The sequence below is a fragment of the Mustela nivalis genome, assembly GCF_964662115.1.
Source record: "Mustela nivalis genome assembly, chromosome: 6".
Lineage (NCBI taxonomy): Eukaryota > Metazoa > Chordata > Mammalia > Carnivora > Mustelidae > Mustela > Mustela nivalis.
The window spans coordinates 17,669,427-17,692,298 of record NC_139025.1 but is presented as its reverse complement, the minus strand read 5'-3'; the positions used below and the strand labels follow the sequence as shown (position 1 = coordinate 17,692,298).

Below are 22,872 nucleotides of genomic sequence, written 5' to 3'. Positions count from 1 at the left end.
GGAAACAGGTACCTCATTTGCCCCTTATTCTAAGGTGAAACCTCAGGGATAAGTCCACCAACCAAATTAAAGGTTGTCTAATCCAGAAACAATCTTTACAGAGATTTAGGCTTATGATAAAAGGGGGAACCAAGGTTTACAAGGAAAGGATCTGAAATGCTGCTCTCAGATCTTTCCTTTTATAGACACTTGGCAACTTTCCCAAGAGCTCAAGTTCCCCTTTAAAATGTATCACATGGATAACATGCGTGCATGGACGGAGGTGTGAGGTGAAACTCAAGCAGAGACTTAAATATGAAAAAAGGACAAGGCCGTAGAAATTAAGACCTTACCACCCAGAAAATCATGAGTAAACCCAGTTATAATTAGAAATAACATTACTAGGCTTTTCCTTGAAGTTACTTTGTCTTCGTCTCCATGTGGGAGATACCATTCTGGGGAAATGTCTGTGTGCTTTAACAGAGGGAAGACACCCCCCCACCCCAAACAGAAATCCCAAATACTCATTTTCCCCTTCGCATCCATTTCCATTCTCCAACTCGGCAGCAAATTTATGTCAAAGATCCTGAACCCCGATTCTATACAATGTCCTCTGTCTGGAACCAGATAGGGCTCCTTCCATTCTCCTCTTCCAAAGAAGAGATAAGATGAGCGAAATTCTCCAGATCGCCAGCTTCCAGAAGGGTTCACAGTAACCGTGCCCACCTCCCCATTCGCACCAGCCCACGCTGCATCTGTGCCAGGCAGCAGGAGCACGCTCCAGGCATCCACCAGCCTGCCAGCTCAGCAGGGCAGAACTGGGCAGACCCTAGGACCGTGCTGTGACTGGCACACCACCAGACTCCCAGGGCAAACGCCCAGGCAATGTGTACTGCCAGGACTTGGGCAATCAGGGGGAGCCTGGCTGCGGCCTGGGCCCTGGGCCTGGATCAGAACTCCCCGAAACCCACCCACTAACCACTAACTCCTTGCTTGGCACTGCACACCTTCTCCCCCACCTCCCCACGTCCCGGCACCCTCTCTAGCAAGCTGGCCCACCCAGGAGAAACCACCAGCCAGCCAAATGGGTGACATCAGGTCTCTGCAAAAGACAGCACACCTGCGTCCCGGGCCCAGGACGGGGCACTATGTCCACCCCCTAACCGGAGGCCCAGGACCCTCACCGGGTAACAGCCCCGCTCCCATTCACCTGCCCGTTCCCTGCCCCTCTGCTCAGAGCCCTGCATGCCTGCGGGCTCTCCGCCGCTGCCTGGACGCCCAGGAGGGCTAGACCCGGGCCCACCCGCCCTGACTGGGTACCCTGCTCGCTGCCCAGGCAAGTCCCCTCCCCACACACAGCCCCCAGTGTCCCGCCATCCCCTCTCCTACGCAGCCGCGCCCCTCGCAGCCAAAGCAACCAACTAAAAGGGAAACAGACGCACCGCCTCCTGCTCCCACCATTTGGCCCTCTGTCCCCCGAAAGTCCCGTCCTCGCTCTTGCCTACGTCGCTTCCCTTTTCTCCCCTACTCCTGCCTCCTTTCCCCACGCTCCCCGCGCGAACCTTCGGCCCCCAGACCCAAGCCTCCCTCTCTCACCTAGGGCCGAGGTCGCCTCTCCACGACCGGCCCAGCGGGTCAAGCAGCGCATGCGCGAGCCCGGCCCCGCGGCTCCATGACAACCCCGTCGGCGCCGGGTCTCAAGCTATTCCCCACCAGCTCCCGCCTCCCGCCCATTTCTCCTCCCTCCGCCTCCGCGGCGGCGTTCTCCGGCCACGTGACTCGACTCGGAGGACCCGGCACCATGGAGACTGTCGAGGTTCTCCTAGAAGGGCCCCCCCAACCGGAAAGCGAGGCGGGCACGCCTCCCAGGGAATCGCGGACATCCCTAAGAGGCCTGAGCTCTCTCCGCGGAAGGCGAGCGTCTCTATGGTTGGTTCCCAGGGTTCGCCGCCATTTTGTACAGGGGACCTTGAACTTAGAGCCGCGGGGGCACGGCTTCGAGGCGGGGTTTTGAGGAGCCACGGGTGGGCGGGCTTCTAGCAGACAGAGCAGGAGGCGTGATTCTTCTCTGGAGAGGGTGGCGGTTGGCCAGGAGTGGCTCTCTCGGTGTGGAAGCAGGGGCACCCTTAGGATTGGGGACCGGGACAGGCCTGCTGACGTGCACGTGAGGCCGAGGCGGTGGCGTCCGGCGTGGGAGGGCAGGCGCGCACCCTCGCCGCAGTCTGGGCTTGGCAGGGGCGTTCCTCAGCGCCCCGGCGCTTGGCTCACGTTTTTGCCACGCCTGTCGCGGCGGTTGGCTGGCGTTCCCCGCTGCCTCTGGAGACAGCCCTCCGTGACGCAGGGATGCCATCAGTATTTCTCTGGGATGGTTTCACGTTCTTTGATGTATGGCTCCCTTTGTCCCGTGCCACTGTCCGAGCTGCTGGGTTTTATATGGATACTGCCTCGCCTGCCAGCTTTTGGTGAAGGGTGACAGTGAACACACTTGTAATAGCTAAAGGAAAAGGGCTCGGGATTAATTCTCTTGCATCGGATCAGTGAGGGTTACTAATTGGAAAAAAAAGTCAGGTGAAGTCAGGTGACGGGTGGAGGCAAGTTCTAGAGCTGCCCTGTCCAGTCCGGTAGCCACTAATCACTAGGAGGTTTTGAACTAATTAAAATATGAAATCTCAGTTTCTCATTTGCACTAGCCACATTGTAAACGCTCAATGACCACGTGTAGCTGACTAGGCAGTGCAAGATTATAGCACATTGCCAGAATACACAGAGTTGTATCCGATCGAGCTGACGGGGAAATCGTCCGGTGTCCGTAATCCAAGCCTTTGTTAAAAAAAAAAAAAAAAAAAAAAGCTGTTAGGTCATGGTTAAGCACTTTAGCCCTCTAGACACAGATAATGCTAATGCTTTGCTGCATATGAATATATTTATTAGCATAAGCCCCACCAACAAATAATAATTGAATGCCTACAGCATGTAAAGCTTTTGTTGAGGGGATGGTGGGAGTGAAAACAATAGTTAACAATTATCCAGTAATTAAGAGCCAGGCAGCTTTACATGCATTCTCTTAACTGTGCTTCCGCAAATTTATGAGGTTGGTCCTAGTGTCTTTGTAGCTGATAGATGAGAACACTGATGACACAAACTACTAAGTCCAAGATCTTTTTTTTTTTTTTTAATTAATTATTTGACAGAGAGAGATCACAAGTAGGAAGAGAGGCAGAGAGAGAGAGGAGGAAGCAGGCTCCCACTGAGCAGAGAGCCCAATGTGGGACTCCATCCCAGGGTCCTGAGCCGAAGGCAGCTGCTTAAGCCACTGAGCCACCCAGGCGCCCCTAAGTACAAGATCTTAACCGTTAACCATATTGCTTCTTTGGGGGGCAGAGGAAAATAGTCTTTGTCTTCAGATACCTTAGAATCTGATAGGGGAAAGACATGTTCTAATAAACTATATGAGAATATGGTAAATGCTGGAGGATTCTGAATAGAAGCTAATTAATAAAATCGAGGAAGAAAAAAATAGCCTTCAGTTGTTTTTTGTTGTGGGAGAAGGAAGAGAGCAGAAGGTAAAGCTTTAAGAAGGACAGATAAAAGTTGGATTTACTGGAAGTGAGTTGAATATAGTTGCATGTAATGGAAGTAGACGAAGGTATAATGCATAGCAGACAAAAGAGAATAAATGAAATAAGCCAAAGCATGAGGATTATTTTAGTCCTCCAAAGGTGCAAGGAAACCAGACTTACTTGATTTTACCTATCTGATGAGCATCCATGGTGTATCAATAACTTTTTTTTTTTAAGATTTTATTTATTTGTTTGACAGAGATCACAAGTAGGCAGAGAGGCAGGCAGAGAAAGAGGAGGAAGCAGGCTCTCTGGGGAGCAGAGAGCCTAATGTGGGGCTCCATCCCAGAACCCTGGGATCATGACCTGAGCCGAAGGCAGAGGCTTAACCCACTGAGCTACCCAGGTGCCCCATCAATAAATTTCAAAGGCAAGTTTGTTAATGGAATCAAATGAATCGGACCAGTTTGCTGATAGGTGTGATTTTTATTGAGTATGGTTCTATATCACTAATGATACAATATAAGAAATTCATGAAAATGGACAACTTTTTAAAAAAATAATATTTTTCTATAGCCAAACCAATATAAAAATTTTTCTTCCTGGCCTTGTTAATTTGCCAGGGTTTGTAAGTCAGCATCTTGGTTGATAGTTTCCTGGAGCCGTGGCTTCTTTAATCTTTACTGTCACACAGTAAAGTGGGTTTCCAAGCAAAATTGCTATAGAATCCTTTTAAGTTCTAGTCCTCAGTACCAGCCGTGGTTCAAGACTCATTTTGCTGCCGCCACTACCAGCAGGGGGAGACCTGCTCCCTTAAATGCTACACTCAAGGCTGTAAATTGGCTTCTTTTTCTTTCTCCTGTCAGTCATGGAATGCCACAGTCTGAGGCCAGGAGCGGCCCTTCCACCCAGCCTATTTCATTAAGTTGTTAACTTTCCGGTCCACGGTCCACGTGAGGATTTGCATTTTCATGCTGCATAAAGGATGCCATGAAGGGTCAACGTTGTGCTGAGTTTCATTTGAAGAAATTTTCAAGCATACGATATAGTATATAAAATACTTGTAAGTAGTCGCTTAATACTTATTTTAATATTTAAAGTTGAATTTAAAATTAAAGTTCATTTAGAACTATTTTAAAGTAATTCAGAATAGCATAATAGCAGTGAAAGTATTCAAAAGATCCGATTTCAAATCCCTGCTCTTATCAATACCATTTTCTAAAAGAAGGGCATTTTAACATCTTCCCCCCACATAGACACAGGAAGGAGGAGAGGCCATCATCTCATGATTGGAAAAATAATTTATCCTCCATGAAAAATTCATTACATGATTCTTATTTTTCCAGTGTTGCTGAAGACCCGTGAAAACATCACCCTAAGGACTGGCGTCAGTTCTTGGACTAGCTTTTGAGAACCATCCATTTTATTTTTCCAAACCTTAGTCCGGCCATCTGTAAAATAGTTATCCTCTAGTCTGAATCTAGCATTATTAGCACTGACCTCTTCATAGTGTTTTAAGAGGCTGTGCTGGGAAGGTAGGCATCTGTGTGCTCTGCAGTCCCAGAGCCGGGAGTGTGAGAGAAGAGGACAGGGCCCCAGCCTGTGGTGGGCAGAGGGATCTACGGGTCCCAGGCTCTCAGGGGCAGAAGTGGGTGAAAGTAGGATGTATGCATCTTTCTTTCTTAGCAGTTGGGTGACCAGGCCCCCATCAGCCAGCTTGGTTTGGGGCTCACAGTCTTAGGTGCTATCTGGAAGAGCCAACAAAGGATAACATTTAGATTACCATCAGGATGTTAACATACAGGCCCGGGTTTGGTTTCAGGGGCAGTGGAGGCTCACCATCTTCTTGCCTGTACCTGAAATCCCTATAAGTTGTTTGACATGCAAATACTCTAGAACCCAAAACAATTTTTTTCCCATGACCACTAACACAGAGTGTTTACTATTTACCAGACACTGTCTTAAGTGTTTTGCCTAGATTTACTAATTTAATCCTCGCAGAGTCCCATGAGATGGGTGTGGTACCACTATTTTCATTTTATGAAGGAGTAAACTAAGGTAAAGATGCCATGGTATTTGCCAGCATCCCTGGTAGTAAGGAGCCGAGCCAGGATTTGAATTCCACAATCCTTGCTTCCAGCCATCTGCTAGACTGCCTCCATGTTCCGGTGGAAGCAGTACCACCACACCCTTTCCTGCTGTGCTAAGGGGGAGGCCGGCGGGGAGCCAGAAGGCACTAGGTACAGCCAGGAACAGAGTCTGCACACCACACAGGCAGACTTTGCAGACAGCACCTCCATCTGGTTATCCACTCTGCCCGGGGTAGAGATGTTTGGTGTGGGGTGGGGGTGGGAGGCAATGGTGGTTTCAAACCACTTACCTTTCCAAACCACTCAGCAGCTGCCTTTTACCTGTTAGATCTACCTAGAATCTTTATGGGGAAAAAAATTTTTTTAAGAGTACTTGTTTATTTATTTGAGAGTAAGTACATGCAAGCGGGCACAAAAAAGTGAGAGAGAGAGAGAGAGAGAGAGAGAGAGAAGGAGCAGGGGGAGGGGCAGAAGCAGACTCCGCACTGAGCAGGGAACCAGCCTTGGGGTTCAATTCCAGGACTCTGGGATCAGGACCCTAGCTGAAGGCAGAGGCTTAACCAAGTGAGCCACCCAGGCGCCCCTATAGTGGAACTATTTTTAAAGTGTCCTCGCCCCCCACTGAATATGAGATTTGGTTGTTTGTTTTTTAAGATTTTATTTTATTTGACACAGAGATAGCACAAGTAGGCAGAGCGGCAGGCAGAGAGAGAAAAGGAGAAGCAGGCTCTCTCTGGAGCAGGGAGCCCAATGCCGGGGCTCGATCGCAGGACCCTGAGATCATGACCCGAGCCGAAAGCAGCTGCTTTACCACTCGGCCGCTCATGTACCTTGAATATGAAGTTTTTGACATACACTCACAATTTCTTTTTCACTCAATGGCCCAGAAAGCTGTTCAATTTCCCTTTTGTGTGGAACCCTTTGATTTTTAACTCATAGGTTCTCCTGGGCCACATCTCATATCTTGCCTTATGGGCTCCCCTCTCTTCTGTAAATAGCCCTTGGGTCCCAGCTGTGTTCCTCAGCACAGGGCTGCCAAAAGGCTGGACACACAGACTGAGGCAGCAGAAAGCCAGAGGGGGCTGGGGCTCTTCCGTGGAACCTGACACTTCCGTAATGAAGCTAGCTACAAAGCCCAAGATCAGGGGCAGCCTCTGCGCAGACATTAATTATTCCCCAGATGCAACACTTGCCATCTCTGGTGACTTGATCTAGACTGGTTTGCATGGTAATATCTTCGGTACCTATCTGCCTTCCCTATAGGAGTCTAAACCCCTTTAGGGCAGGGATTACATCTAATGCCTTTCTCCCACAAAGCAAAAAACAGCATATAGTAAGTATTCAACCAAGTTGTCGGCAGTGGGACCTCCTGCTTCCTGAAAATTTAAGAGTGCACTCACAAGACTCTAGAAAAGGAAACCTGCACCAGCCAGGGTTGGGAGTCACTTAGGTGGCCACTGGTGCAAGACCAGACCGTAGAGGTTTTCTTTTGTAAGTTCCCTGACACCCTCTGCTCCGTCCCACCTCCAAGCCTCTGGCACCCAACAGCATGTGTCACTGGGGCTTGTGGAAAGGCGGAGTGAAGGTCATTGCTGACAGGTTCCGCTGCACACTTAGTAATTCTGGCGAGGAAATTCCAGAGTGTCTTTGTTTCTACCATACCAGTCATTGGAGGTCTCTCCTGTTCTGGGCATTTGCTCAGCGAGGCTCTTAAATCCCCCTCCCTAAAATTTGATCGGGCTCTATTGGAATGGCTGACTTCGTTTGGAATTCCATGAAGGATCGTCTAAGACCTAGTGGTCAGGAAAGGTGACCGATATAGTGAGTGGCTCTACTTTGCAGACAGAGACAAGCCCAGAATGTCACACACCAGCACTCCTCTTTCCAGCACCGGCTAGGCAGAGCTGGTCCTTTTGACAGGCTTTGCTCCACACGATTGGCCGGCTGGGCTAGTTTAAGTCAGCATCACCAGAGGTTGGATAAATAGGCACCAGATGTTGGGCTAAAGCCTTACCCAACTGTTCTCAAAACGACCTGGTTGATTTCATCTCAATTCTCAATCTGCTCTCTCTCTAACTGATGGCCTGATCCCAGAGTCCAAAAACTCAAAATTCTGTCTCAAACAGGAGATTTTCTGAAGATGTTTCAAATATATTTGTGGGAGTAAAGAGTGGGTAAATATTCTTTTTTTTTTTTTTTTTTTTTTTTTTAATCTGGAAGGTGGTCCCTTTAAAACTTCCTACAAGAAAGTAGCCTTCCAAATTGGAAGGGACATTTAAATTTGATTTCCATTTTTCCTAATGTTAGAGAAGCTCTGAGATATTTCTTATTCACTCTCCAGCGCTTTGTCAGGTTTTCAGCCTATTTCGAAGACAGTGCTGTCAATACCTACAGTGGAGTGGAGTCTTTCCAAGGCAACTCATTTGCCTAAAAGGTCTGGGAAGTGCCGTCCAGACAAAGAAATTACTAAGAGCGTTTTCTTCAGGTATAAAAAAGTGCAATTTATGCCCCCAGAACTAGGGTTTCTTTGAGATGGTTAGCGTCCCTTTTAAGACTTAAAAGGCTGCTTTTATCTGGTAAAAGTCTCATGGAGTCAAGGGACCGGCTGCTCCGGAGCTCTTTCTGGAATTGACAGCCATCCCCACACAGAACTACTGGGCTTTTGGTCTCCTGCTTTCTGGAAGGGGATAACAGGATAACCCACAGCATTGACCCACAGGGTAAAGCCAAGAAAATTCACCAGAATGTCTTGTGCTAATAGTTTAACAAATTCTCCCCCTGGCACTTTCTGACAGGGTGTGGGGATTTTCTTGTGTCATCAATTTCAGGAAGAATTGTGTCATCCAGGTGCAGGGGTTCCTGGCTGTCCTTTACCTGTTGTCTCCTCATGTCACATACAGCCAAGAAAGCAGATGACAGGTTCATCTCTATTACACAGGGAATTACCCAGTGGTTGCCTAGCAACTCAGTGCAATCAACACGGTCTCTGTGGTGGAATGTAGGGTGGTTGGCTTTCCAGAATGACTGTATTGGGGGCTCTAGAAAAATAGGTATGTTTTCCTGGATTTAAAGCTATTAGAATGGCCTTTTGTGTTGCTTCACTGTAGTATTCCTTTCAGAGTAGCCCATTACTAAAAAAAAAAAAAAAAAAAAAAAAAAAGACAAATCTCTAATCAAATTATTAATACAGCAATTGCTTCAATTAAATTCAATTCAGTAAGCATCTTCTGTGCGCTGGGTTGTGTACTAGATACAGTAAAGAGTTAGGAGGAAGAACAAGTATGGTCCCTGTCTCAGGGAACTTCTGTGTTTAGTAGATGTGTATAAATCATTTGTTTACACGTGTGAAACAGACAGCTCTCATGTGTAGGGAAAATAAAGGCATTTTTATTTGGAAGAGTTCCTTTGTGTTTGATCAAAGGACTTTTCACTTTTATTTGAATTCCTTCCTTTATAGCTTGTAGCCACGATCAGTTCAAAAAGCTGCAATCAGTTCAGAATCACTTCTAAGGCATAGCTCTTACTGGAATCTCAGTAATTAGCAGCTCTTACACAGCTCTTATTGGAGAGTGACACTGCCAGTGTTGTGGGGTGGGGTGATGCCGCCCCGCGTCTATACCACACGCTTTCTGCATAATTGCTGCCAAGGTGTTCACAGCCTCCCCACCTCTATTCTGCACCTTCCAGTTGAAAAGAGGCTCCTTGCCTTCCTTTGTCTACTTTGCAGTAATGTCATCCGCCTCCCTCCATTTAAGGAGGGACTTCAGAATGTTCCAGATCTTGCATTAGGGGGTCTTCTGATCCCTTGAGGGGAGTTCTCTCCCGCTGGGGAGACAGTTGCTAGGCAGAGCCTGGGGTTCGACTAGCTCCTCGCCCTGCAGTTGATGTGTTTGGTGGACTGGTTTCCCACCTTCCTCACGAATCCTGTGCACACTCATTAAGAACCCCCCTGAGTGGCCTATAGCTGGAATCCATAGAGAAAAGAGAAAGCTCTTGAGGACAGCTGTAGCGTGGCACCAGAGTTCTGCCTCCCACCTTCTGTTAGCACGCTTCGGTTTGCTTCACCCTCCCCGGATCCCAGGGCAGGATCTGCTTCACGCTCATTGCCTCCACCATCTCGTGCCCTCAGATCCTTTGCCAGCGATTTCTCAAGAAATCGTTCAGACATCTTGTGTCCACATGGAGCGCCAGGCCATTGCTTTCTGACCCAATGTCAGGCAGAAGAAAGGGGGCAGAGGGGATGAGAGCACTGGACAAAGCAGATACTGTATCAGTGTTGGCCTTATGCTTCTTTTTTTTTAGATTTATTTATTTATTTATTTGACCGACAGAGATCACAAGTAGGCAGAGAGAGAGGGGAAAGCAGGCTTGCCAGTGAGCAGAGAGCCCGACACAGGGGTCGATCCCAGGACCCCGAGACCACAACCCAAGCTGAAGGCAGAGGCTTAACCCACTAAGCCACCCAGGCACCCCTGCCTTATGCTTCTATATTCTACCCTCACACCTTCTCCCTAGCTCCTCCTGCCTGTTCCACAGACGGAGCTCCAGAAGTGGGAATACCTATCACACGACTGAGTACTAACCTCAGCTTTCCACTTCCAGTCAAACCAACCAACCAACCAACCAACTAACGTTGACTATGAGCTATATGTCTCCTAATGGTCAGGGACACAGTAAAGAATAACATGTAGTTTCTACCCCTGAGCAGGTCACAGTTTGGTTTTGTGAAGTGCTGTAATGAGGGCTGGGAACACAGAGAGAGGAGCAGTGAATTCAGATGGGGGGTTGGGGGGTAAGTTCAGGAAAAGATGTGCAGAGAGCCATTAAACTAGACCTGGGGGGTTGGCAGATAAGGTGGGGGGTCTCTCTATTTTATTTACTTATTTAAGGGGGGCTACGATGGAGTGTCTGTTTCCCTTCAGTGTTGGGAAATCCTTCATTGCTCTCCTCTAAACCCTTTCCCCGGTAGTTTACCCTGTATTCCCTCTCATTCCCATGTCAGGCGAAGTAGCAAAAATCTTTGCCCAATAACCTAGTCACTCAGAAGCCTCTAGCACATCCTATGTGGGGCTCTACCTTAACATAGAATAAAAGGATTTCCTTCCACCCCAAAATCCTGCAGCTAGACTTCTCTGTCCACGACCCCAGGAAGAGTTTCTGAGTAGTATCTACCTACGAGGGCTCTGCCTGGAAAGGTGGGAGGAGATAGAGAAATTGGCTACCGGGGGCTTTGCCCCAGATAACGGCCCTTGGAAGAGTATGTACGTAAGTATGTATCATGGCGTCTTCACTAAAGACAGAATATTTGAAGCTGAATGACTATAGAAGAATAAAGTCCAGTGTCTCACAGCACCCTGATATCAGACTTCGCCAGCCTGTGGGTTGTTATATTGACATCCAGACTTAAATTTCCTTAGTTCTGAGTCTTCTTGAACACCTGTCGAACTTTCTTCTGGTTCCCTCCCTGCCACCCAACTCTTCCTCAGTGATCTGAACAGATCTGCCAGCAGATCCATGATGCTTTCCCATGGCAACCCCCCCATTGGTGGTCTACCCATCACACCCCCTTAAAAAGGGGTACCTCATCAGCTTGTGGGGCCTCTGTGAGAACGGTGTTCTTATCATGGTGACTCCTGGGGGCACCTTGATTTAGACCTCAGATCATGACCTGTGGGTCATGATCCCAGGGTGGTGAGATCGAGCGCCTTATCGAGCTTGTCACTCAGTGGGAGTCAGAGCCTGCTTGACTTTCCCTCCCTCTCCCATTCCCCTCCCCCTGCTTGTGTGCGCACGCGCTCTCTCTCAAAGAAATAAATAAACTTAAAAAAAATAATACTGTCACTCCTGTTGTGCTGAGCACAGCAGTCTCTCCTGGGGCCACCCTAAGTCACTAACTTGCCCGAAGTAGAAAGCAGGATGGAGCCGTGGGGCACAAATGAACTTCTTGCAGACTGGCTGTACTTTGCCACCTGGGTTCCAGAGCAAAACTGTTTGCATCTTCAGTTGCTCAAAGTCTTACACGATTACTCCCTTTCATCCAACCTCATCCCTCACTGAGGCTGCAGATGAGTCTCTCTGGCCAAGATGGGAGTTGAGGGCTCATTCGTTCCTTCCTTTCTGTTTCTCCACTGGGAGCTCTTCACCCAAACAAAGGAACTCCCACAAAACCAAACAAATAAATCTCGAAACCTTCCTACTTCAATAAAAAATAACAGAACTGTGTCAACTGATGCAAACAGATACTAATACCTGGGGTGGGGGGCTGTTGGTGGTGTTCTGGATACTCGATCCCATAATTCATGAAACTCAGGAGTGCTGGTTTCTTGTGTGACTTGAAAATGAGGTCAAGACTACTCACCCCCCGGGCACCTGGGTGGCTCAGTGGGTTAAAGCCTCTGACTTCGGCTCAGGTCATGATCCCGGTGTCCTGGGATGGAGCCCCGCATTGGACTCTCTGCTCAGCAGGAAGCCCACTTCCCCCAACGCCACCCCCACCCCCACCTACCTCTCTGCCTGCTTGTGATCTCTGTCAAATAAATAAATAAAATATTAAAAAAAAAAAGAAAAGAAAGAAATGGGATTGCCCTAAAAGTAGAGCTCACTCTGCAGTGGACAGAGCCCAGGGTATGGCACTGAAGATCTCATCTGAATCCAGGCCCTGTCACTTATAAGCCAGAGTCCCCTGAGAAAGTCCCTTTACCTCTCTAAACTGCTATTTCTCATTTATAAAATGGAGTGATGACAATGTCTGCCCTCCTTCTCAGGGTTGTGAGAATGGAAGGGGATAGAATAAATAGAAATAAGAATGCTTTGCGAACAGTAAAGTATCTTTTATTCTCCTGAGGGAAAGCAGGAAGAAATCACAGCAGCTCAGTCCCATGGGTGTGGCTTTGGGAGGCTGGCGGAGTCTTTCCTGGGTGTGGTTCTGCACCCACACATCGTACCACCTGTGCCTCCAGCACAACTCTGAGGCCTGGAACTGTCAGAACCCATCCAGATGTATGACCTTGTCCTGAGTTGCGGTGGAATATTCAGTCTGATGAGACCAGTGCTAGAACCAGTGGCTAGAGGAACGTGAGTGGGCTCCCTGACATCTAACATCAGTCAAATCCCCTTTGCCGCTGGAGGCCAGCTCCTCTGAGCTACTGCTCATCTCAGCATCATTGCTGAGTTTTCCCCAACAACATTGTTCTTCCTACCAAGAACACTGGTGATGCAGCAGATCTTGAAAGAGTGTTTCACTATGATGCCTGGGATCTTTTCCAAGCCGTGGACACTTTCTTCAAGTTGGATGCTGGCACTTTCTTGATCTTACCAGAAGGATCCTTCATATGCAGGGAGTGACAAACAACAGTACTTCTGAAACCAGGAAAAGCAGAGCTCCTGCCTACGACCCACTCACCATTGGCACAAAAATATATTATGACAACAAAAGGCATGCTATATTGTGTCATATCCTTGGAAAGTCCAGTGGGTGTCACTAAATGGTCATGACTTTGGCATTAACAGTGTTTTGTAGCGTGAATGGCCTCCGCCAAAGTCCCAACCCCAGCAGCAAAGACTGCTCTCCGTCTAGGCATCCCTCACCCACCTCCCAAACTTTGGGACGGATCCATCTAAGTGGGGGAGTTTTGACGCTCTCTGTATTGGATGATGATTAGAGTTACAGTAGCAGATGGATTGGCTAGCTTGCTTTCTTACTTTCTTTCTTACTTTCGTTCTTTCTTGCTTGCTTGCTTTCTTAAAGATTGGCCTTAAATAGGGGTGCTTGCGTGGCTCAGTCATTTAAGCAGCTGCTTTCAGCTCGGGTCATGATCTCAGGGTCCTGGGATCGAGCCCCACATCAGCCTCCCTGCTCAGTGATGAGTCTGCTTCTCCTTCTTCTTCTGTGTTCCCTCTCTCTCTCTCTCTCAAATATATAAAAGAAAAAAGATTGGCCTTAAATTGATTTTGATATAAAGGCTCTGTTGACTTGCTGCCATTTGCCACTTAGAACCTTGTCCCTTTTCCTGTTTCAGTCTAATATTTATCTTGCCCATCTTGTGGCCTATTGCTCACCCGTTCATGGCTACCTTGCTGTCCCCTGTCTAATGGGCTCTCAGCAGCCTCCAAGGTGAAGCTCTTGGCCCCATGAGGGGCAGGAGGCATCATCTCCCATGTTCTGCCAGCTAGCCATACTGTAGCTCTCCTCCGTCACACTCTTCCACTCCTAGGGTTTTCTCATCCTCTTCTTCCCTGATGTCCAAGCCATTGGTTCTCCCCTCTGGAAGATATGAACCTAAAGGCCTCTGACTAAAAGTACCCAGGGCACTCGGGGGGGGGGGGGTTGGTGAGCGGGGTGAGGATGCTACCCTACAATATGTGCGTGCACATACACGGTGTTCTCTAGGACTGGTGTGAGGGTTGGTGTCTGTAGGCACTTGACACCATGGCCTTGGAAAATGAGACTCCTTGGCAATGGGCCCTGCCCAAAGTCTGGAAGACAAGTCAGCAATACACTTTACATCTTCTTCAAATGTTGAGAGAAACTGATTGTAGAAATTGACTTTTATGGTCTAAGTATATTTTAAGTTCAAAACCAAATGTTCTGTTTCCACTGTTACTTGTTTAATATCCCTCTTTCAACATTAGCCTTTGGCCAGTGAGGATGTCTGGGGTGGAAATACACAGAATCTCTATCAAACGAACACAGAACATCACTTCTACATAATATAGGATATCCATAACAGAGAGGAAGCCTCAGTGAGCATCAAACAATCAACAGTCTGTGACAAAGGCAGGTCAAGGCTGAAACAGATCATCGGCACAAGTGTTCTTAAAAGATATGATTAGGTGCTCAGTGTTTAGTCAATGGGGTGACATGTTGCTATTGTTTTCTCATCATGGCTGAGACTGAATTATAAAGAGATGGTTTCTGGGTCTTAACACAAAGAGGTGGTGTCCAGCCATAAGGAACCTCATGTGCATTGATTGGATAATAAACACCTAAGCGGGTCTTCTCTACCCATTATTCTAAATCTTCAATGATAAATCACTATAGTGCGTTGGGACTTCCCCATTTTGTAATGTGCTGATTCTAAGTTACTTCGTTATATAGAATGGAGCCCCATGACCTATTTTCCTGGGGCCTGGCTTAAAGTGGTCCCTGATGAGCACTGTGTATGGCCAACGACAAAGTGAATTTCAGAAATATTAGAATATGAAGAAAATCTGATTGTAAAATAGATGAAATGCAATAAGTTAGTGGCTTAGGAAAAAAAAAAAAAAAAACAGAAATGGTTATCTCACTGAAGGTACTGATTCCAGGCTGGAAAGAGGCTCTGCTCCATGGGGTCATTCAGGGATCCAGCTTCCTTGCACCTTCCTCTGTCATCCTCTAGGGCATGCTTCTCACTTCATGGTCAGAGCCAGGTCTCAGGCAAGTTCATGTTCTGTTAAAGGGAAGGGGAAACAGTGTCACGAGGCAGGCCCATCCTCTTAAAGCATAGATCTGGTTGTCCTTCTATTCATAGAGTGCAAACTTAGTCACGTAGTCACACCTAGCTGCAAAAGAGTCCTATCCCTGGCTGGGCAGCCAGGGCCTGACTATAGCTGTTACTCTGGAGGAAGGGGAGGAAGAATCTTGGTGAAACTCTAGTAGTCTCCATTTTAGGAACCCATTTGAGTGAACCATATCAGCTGCCACTTTGTCATGTAAGAGACATGTGACAAAGCTTTTGTCTGTCACCTGGAGGTTGATTCTGGCAGTCGTGACACAAGGTTTATACTGCGATTCAGCAAAGTTCTCCTTATACAACCTTCACCTTGCTGTATTTCACAACAATGAGCTTCTTTTCAGTATGAAAACTGGTACCTCTCTGTTGTTTTTTGCCATCCAGAATCCTTTCTCCTCTCTTCCAGGAGTTGTACCCTGATTCTCCTACTGGGAACTCCCACTTTTCCATCTTAGATGTCCTATACACAGAGTTGACTCTCCTCCTAGACCCAGAGGCAGGCATATGACTACAGCCTGGCTAATTGGGTGATCCCATTCCCCAGTGTATTGTTTGGTGGTGGACCTTGACCCAATCAGAGCAATGAAGTGCAATGAAACTTTTGCTGAGAATGCATAAAGAAAAGTACTTGGCATTTTTTCCTCCACAAGTCTCAAACTGGGAACATACAGGACTAGAGCCCCAGCAGCCATCTTGCCCCTATGCGAACAGAATGTGAGGAAAAGCAAAGTCAAGAGATAAAGATTAAAGCAAGGGATGCCTGGGTGGCTGAGTGGGTTAAGCCTCTGCCTTTGGCTCAGGTCATGATCTCAGAGTCCTGGGATGGAGCCCCTCATCAGGCTGTCTGCTCAGTGGGGAGCCTGCTTCTCCCTCTCTCTCTGCCTGCCTCTCTGCCTTCTTGTGATCTCTCTCCCTCTGTCAAATAAACAAATAAAATACTAAAAAAGATAAAACCAAGTCCTGGTACTGTTGTTTGAATTCCTGGATCAAACTAGGCCTGATGCAGCTCTATGCCTAAGTCACTGGTCTTCTCAGTTATGAGAGATGACATCCACCTCCCCCCACTCCTTGAAGTCATATAGAGTTGAATTTTCTGTCACTTAGTGCAACCAAGATAGCCTTGATACAAGGACCACAAACACTTGGGGTAGAGTGAGGAAAATTCTCTTGGGATCTGTGTAGCCTAGCTCTGCCCTAGATCTCCATAGCTGTCTAATTGCTGAATGGGCACTGCTTCTAGCCAGTGGTTCTCAGCCAGGAAAGGCTTTGTCCCCCAGGAGCATTTGGCAATGTCTAGAGACAGTTTTGATTGTCACAGTGAGGGGGAAGGGGAGGGTGGAGAAGCTCCTGGCATCTTGTGGGTGGAGGCCACATCCTAAACATCCTACAAAGCACAGGGCAGCCCCCACAACAAAGAATCTTCCAGCCCAAAATGTCGTCAGTGGTGAGGTTGAGAAGCCCGGCTAACCCCACGCAGAGTTCAAACACTCGAGTTAATCCCCAGTCCAAACACACTTGGGAAACTGAGCTCCTTGAAACAGCTGTGTTCTCACCAGGGAAGGCCTCACCCTGAGACCCTCCAGGGCTCATCAGCTCCAGGCAGAGAGACAGCAACTCGGTCATGACTAAGCTCTTTGGGAAACTGATCCAAGAGATCAACCATTGCCTGGTGGGGGTTATGAATGCTTCTTGGCACTCGGGAGAGGGAAATGGGTGGCCTGTGACAAAGAGATTTTATTTAAGGCCTAGCATCTTTTATTTTTATTTTTATTTTTTTAAAGATTTATTTATTTATTTGGCCAAGAGATCACAAGTAGGCAGGAGGCAGGCAGACGGAGAGAGGGCAAAGCAGGCTCCCTGCCGAGCAGAGAGCCCCATGTGGGGCTCGATCCCAGGACCCTGAGATCATGACCTGAGCCGAAGGCAGAGGCTTTAACCCACTGAGCCACCCAGGCACCCCAGGCCTAGCATCTTTTAAAAGTGTTGGAGCCCTCTCTCCAAAAGATGGAAAAATGAGGCCTGTTTAGGTCTGAAATATCACTGTTATCCTTAGCACAATAAATGTTTTTTTACTGAAATCCAGAGAACCAGGGGTCTCTCTACTCCTTGCATCCTCTGTGCTGGGGGAGGCGGGCTTTTCTAGAAGCTCTGACTGTGGAATGCCTTTGCTTCTCAGGCTCCCATCCCCACTTGCATTCCAGCCCTCAGCTCAGCTGGGTCCTTTCTAAGAGCTTCTTGGTGGGTGTCTGAGCGGCAGACCAACGCTCCCAAGACCCAGGACTCTGGTCCTGGTGCCTTCTCTCCAAGACCCGCCCTTCCTTATCAGCCTGCCTCCTAAAAAGGGACCGAGCTGCCCAAACTTGCATCAAGGACAATGAGAGAGGGGGACTCAGAGGCAACTTGATGATTTTTTTTCCCCAATACTAACAAATAAGACCCTTAAAGCACTGATCAGATCACAGCTCCAACAACCCTAGGGAATTTAGATTTTTTTTTTTTTTTTTTTTTTTTTTTTTTTTTAGCAGAATGTCCCCCCTGGTGTTCAATCTGGCTTTGCCCAGACTCCTTCTCCTTCCCCACTTAGTTGACTGCACACAGCTTTCGAAAAACAGCTTTTGTTTCCAGGCGGAGCTGTATCCTCCCAGGAACCTTGCCTCCAGGCCCTGCAGCCTGCAGACCTCGGGCCTCGCCTCCCCCTCCAGGGGTGAAGTCAGGCCAAGACAGGGTGAAGAATTCAGAGGGTGTGGGTGTTTTGCTGGGGACAAGGAGTCCCTTTTTTTTTTTTTTTGTCGTTGTTGTTGTTCTTGGTGTCACTTCCAGACAGATAGGAAGGAAAGAAGTAGTAAACATTGTTCAATTCTGGACAAATGCTGAGATGAAATTTTCTTCAGGAACCTCCCTGTGGGTCCAGGCTCTGTCCTTGGAGGTAGTGGGTGGGGAACGGAAGACCTAAGTTTCCTTGAGAAAGTTCAAGTTCAGAGAAGCCAACCCCTTGAATGTGGGGTGTAATCAAAACGCCCCTCAATTTTTGCTTCTCACTGTCCCCGGGCGCAGCTCGGGCAGGGAGAGACGCCTTTTCTGTTCAGGCTCAGGTAAGGTCATGTTATGTCACAAAACCCCACAACCCATCTAGAGATGAAAAGCATCCGGTCACAGGAATGCTTGCCCTGCTGGGTGGGGGGAGCCTGTGACTCTGTCTCTGGGTTCTGAGTTCGAGTCCCACATTAGGTGTAGAGATTACTTAAAAATAAAATCTTGGGTTGGGGGAAACATCCAGACATAGAAATGACACTGGTCTCCTGTCAGAGAAAAGAAATCTTCTTCTTCTTGCTCTGAGCTCTGTAGTCCGGGGCAGCTGGCCTGTAGGGAGAGGCCCGTGGCCAACGTCTGTCTTTTTCTCACTGACCTTTTTTCTCACCTGACCACCTCCCCTTCCTTGCTGTTTGCTTTCAAGGTCTGAGTGGGAGGGACTAAAGGGGTGACGGGGAAAGGGGAGATATGTGAGAACAGGGGAAAAGGGCATTTTTTTTTTGTGAGATTTTATTTATTCATTTGGCAGAGAGAGAGACAGCACAAGCAGGGGGAGCTGCCGGCAGAGGGAGAAGCAGGCTCCCCGCTGAGCAGGGATTCCAACACGGGACTCCATCCCAGGACCCTGGAATCACGACCTGAGCTGAAGGCAGACTGTCAACCGACCGAGCCACCCAGGCGCCCTGAAAAGGGCAATTCTTACGTCACCACAGATTTGCCCGCTCTCCGGGCCCAGCAGATGGTGGGCCACCTCCCGCTCTCCCAGGTTCTTCAGAGACTCCTATCTTCGCGGCTCTGTCCTGAGGGTCCCATCTTCATTTCCTTTCCGGGTAAACCACTCGTGACGCCGTCTTCAGCCCCTTCCAGCTTCTTCCTGTTAAGATCCCTGGACGCTTTCAGAGGGCTTAAAATGACCTCACGCCGGGCCTCTCTCCCACAGCCTGCATCTCCTCCCTGGGAAGCACTCATAGGCCCCTGCCCCAATCCCAGCACAACGCATCCTCTTCTCACAGGCCTGACGGGGCCTGGGGCTCTGGATGGTTTCATGGAAGCCCCCGCCTTGAGGCTGGCGATGAAGGTAGTGGGGCGCCTACCTTGTTGAGGGTAGAACGCACAGGACACTTTACTCTTACAGAAGGTTTCCATTTCCTACCTGGGCTGTTCTCTTTGCTCTGACCCTTTTCAGATCCTTGATGGGCTGAGGGGCCCAAGTGCTGTGATCTGGCTCTCCACTGTTTGGCCTGGGGTGTGTCTCGTGCTCAGTCTGCTCTCTGATGCGGTTCTAGGGCCTCCAAGAAGGCCCCCAGCTGTCCTCACCTCCTGATTTTTCTCATCCTTGCATGGGTTCCTCCCACCCTGAAAAGGGCTGACCCTTGTAACCAACCACTTGCTATCACAAACATGATGGTATCTGACTTCTGAGCTACATCATTGTGTGGGTTTCAGTGTGTCCCCTAAAAACATGTTGGAGCTTTAACTCCCAGTGCCTGTGAATGGGACCTTAGTTAGGAAGAGTCTTCGTAGCTATAATCAAGGGCACGATGGGTTAGGACAGGCCCTAAATCCAATGACTGGTGTCCTTTTAGGAAGAGAGACAGAGAGCAGACAGACACAAGGAGAAGGCCCTGTGAAGACAGAGGCAGAGTTTGGAGTCATGTGACCACAAGCCAAGGAACATCCGGGAAAGCTGGAAGACACCAGAAAGGATTCTCCCCTAGGTCCTTTGGTGGGAGAGCTAGAACTAGGATCTGGACTCCTCACTTCTCGTCTTGGATCGTGCTTCCTGCCGATACCCTGATCTCACACTTCCAGCTTCCAGAATGTGAGAGAGTAGGTATCTGTTGTGTTAAACCACCTTTGTCACAGAAACCCTAAGAGGCTAATACAGTCATAGGAGACACTGTGCTCTCTACCCTGCTCTCTCTCACATCCCTTGTCCTAAGGCAAGCAGGCCGCCATGACATGAGGATCCTCAGGCAGACCTATGGAGAGGCCCACATGGCAAGGAACCAAGGACCTGGTCAACAGCCCACGCCATCTTGCCACACTATGAGTGAGTAGCCTCAGAAGCAGATCCCACAGCCTCAGGCAGGCCTTCAGATGGCTGCAAACCCAGCTGATATTTGGGTATTGCCCCCTAAAAGGCACAGAGCCAGAACACCCAGGGAAGCCATTCCCCCATTCCTGGCTCCCAGAAACTGTGAGAGGACTAATGCTTATTATTATTTTAAGCTACCAACAACTGAAGTAATCCATTAGGCAGCAACAGATAACTAAGACTGATGTCTATTGTACTGGGGCCTTGGGATAACCGGAAACAGGAAGGGTGGCACCGTGGAAACCTCCTACATCACTTGGAACTGTCAGGGGCCCCAGAACCATTCTCTTCAGGGACGTTTCATGCTGTGGGCTCCTCCACCATTTGTGGATAGATGTCCCAGGCATTCCTTTATGGATGAACACCTTCCGTGTGCTGGAAACCGTGTTCGGGGCTGGGGCTGTAGGTGTGAACAGACTTGTTCACGGCCAGCCGCCATGATGGCCATCCCTCTGCTGACTAGGCAGCTTGGGCCCGAGAAGGAGGGGGCCTGGGGACACTAGGGGGAGGAGCCTTCAGCACTGAGATCCTGCAAGGGCAGGAAGAGTGCGAAGTTCCAGGGTCCACAGTGCTCCTAGCTGCTGACTCTTCATCTGAAAGATGGGGATAAGAGCCCATGCCCCCTTGGGTTGTCAGGAAGATTAGATAATACATGGAATTCATGGGAAGAGTAAACAGCCCACGACACTTTTCTTGTCTGAATATTATTATTGACAGCACTGTCCCTCCACGGCCACCAGACTCTTCTATCAGGTCAGTATTTGAGAAGGTACAAATTAAAATGAAACAGATGTAAAGTTGGAGGCTGATGGAAATTTGTGGCTGGAAGGCTGTTTTCTGTTTTTGGGAGGGATTCTGTTCCAGCTCTAAGACAGCTCCCTGTGTAAGGTGATGAGTGTGATTAATTGCAATCAGCTCCTCTCCACATAATGAGGAAAGCTGGATGTCACCCCATGGCTTCCATCCAGGTGAGTGCAGTTACCCAGTATGTCCACAGGATGTCGCTAACAATCACTCTTCGACTACCTGCAGCCAAACCCGACCGCTCAGGGCCTGGAACTCAATAGCAGACCCCCATTCAGGGGTTTAGCAATCTTCAGCAACACCCTTTGAAACAGTTCTTTAAATGGCAACGCAGTGTGAGTAGAAGCGGGGGAGGGGGGGTGGTGGCCAAGAGTGACTTGGCCTGGGGAACCCAGGTGGCTAGGTGTGGAGCTAGAAGAGGACCAGGGTCTCCTGTGTCCCAATGAGGTGTGCTAACCGCACATCTGTCCAGCGTGTGTAAGAGGCTGGTGGGGACAGGAACCTGGTTTCTGGGTCTCTAGGATGGCCACCCCAGGGAATGTGATTTGAAGACAGGGGTTCAGGGGACCACTGGAGGGCCTCTGCTCCTTTCCCTTGAGCCCCAGGCCAGCTCTGCAGGTTCCCGAGGCTGCCTTCTGATTTCTGCTTGTTGAATGGCAGGAACAATGGAATTAGCAATTCGTCCTTAGACTAGAAGATGCTCACAAAGCCAGGTCCTCAGAAAAATGCTTGCTCCTAGCCCCTGCTCCTGAGCAGAGGGGTCTTTCTAGTTCTTGGGGAGCCCAGGCAGTGTCTAACTCTGGCATGAGGAGGCTCCCAGCCAACACAAATGTCTCCACCCAGAGTCATTGTCCAGAGCCTACTCTGACTGGAAGTGAAGCACCAGAGAGGCAAGAATTCTGGCCCAGGTGCCTGACTTGCCCAAAGGGAAGGCCGTTCTCAGGGGCCAGAGCCTGTCTGTGGAGGGGCCACGGCGTGTACGCAGCAGATGCTCAGGCTAAAGCGGTGGGCCACCTTGGCTCCCACTTACTTCACCTGCACCCTCCCCTTCCATGCAGCTCTGTCTTCTGTTCACTCCCCTGAGAGCTCCGTTCTCATTCCTTTCTCGCTTCCTCGGAGCCTTCTAGAAGGGACCAGCCTAGCCCATCCCAAGGCACTGCTCTTTCTTTTCCGATGATGATGATGATGATGATCGGGAGTGCTGTGATTTCTTTCCCCTCCCTCTTCATTTTGGCAGAATCACCTCTCGGCTGAGGAGCCGTTTGCCCTGGGGCTCCAATCCACAGCACCTGGAGGGCCTGCCTCCCAGCTCCTGCGCCTGAGAAGCAAACAATGCAGTAAAAAGCAGAGCATTTCCTCCTCCGTGAAATGGTAGCAGGAGAGAAGGAAGTGGGCCTCCGGCCACTGTGCATTTGGGTTAGGGTCTAGCCACTGTGTATTTGGACGGAGGCGGTCAGCATCTGCACCCCTCCCGTGGTGGACCTGGTGTGGGTAGGACCACCCCCACCCCTACTCAGAGGCAGAGAGAATGGGAGGGAAGGGAATGCCCAGGACTAGGAAGTGTGGGGTTTTCTGGAGAGCTGTTGGAGGTAGGGACGGGGACTGGGAGAGAGAAACTCAGCCTGGGATTGGTTTATTTTTATTGCTTTTTAAAATCATGTAAATAATCTACATTCATTGAAAAAAAATTAGAAAGCACAGATAAGCCAGAGAAGACAACAAAAGTCATCTGTTAACATCTTGGCAAATATCCCTTTTCTATGCTTAGATACATAGACAATACTTTTGTTTCATCAATAAAATGTTTTCTTACTGTA

At 48.8% G+C, this 22,872-nt stretch overlaps 1 protein-coding gene and 1 long non-coding RNA gene across 3 annotated transcripts in view; one reads left to right on the top strand and one right to left on the bottom strand.

Moving 5' to 3' along the window:
- Positions 1-1,774, bottom strand: part of CIPC (CLOCK interacting pacemaker) — a 20,178-nt gene extending 18,404 nt beyond the window's left edge. The window contains exon 1 of the mRNA XM_082733656.1: positions 1,576-1,774. The gene's annotated coding sequence lies outside the window, so the exon portion shown is untranslated. The remainder of the gene's footprint in view (positions 1-1,575) is intronic.
- Positions 1,741-22,872, top strand: LOC309866179. Of its 2 annotated transcripts, XR_014312482.1 has the most exons (5): positions 1,741-1,908; positions 18,683-18,983; positions 19,740-19,983; positions 20,097-22,060; positions 22,142-22,872. It is a non-coding gene; the product is annotated as an uncharacterized lncRNA (long non-coding RNA). The 2 variants fall into 2 exon arrangements; XR_014312483.1 differs by having other exon boundaries at positions 1,748-1,908; positions 19,740-22,060.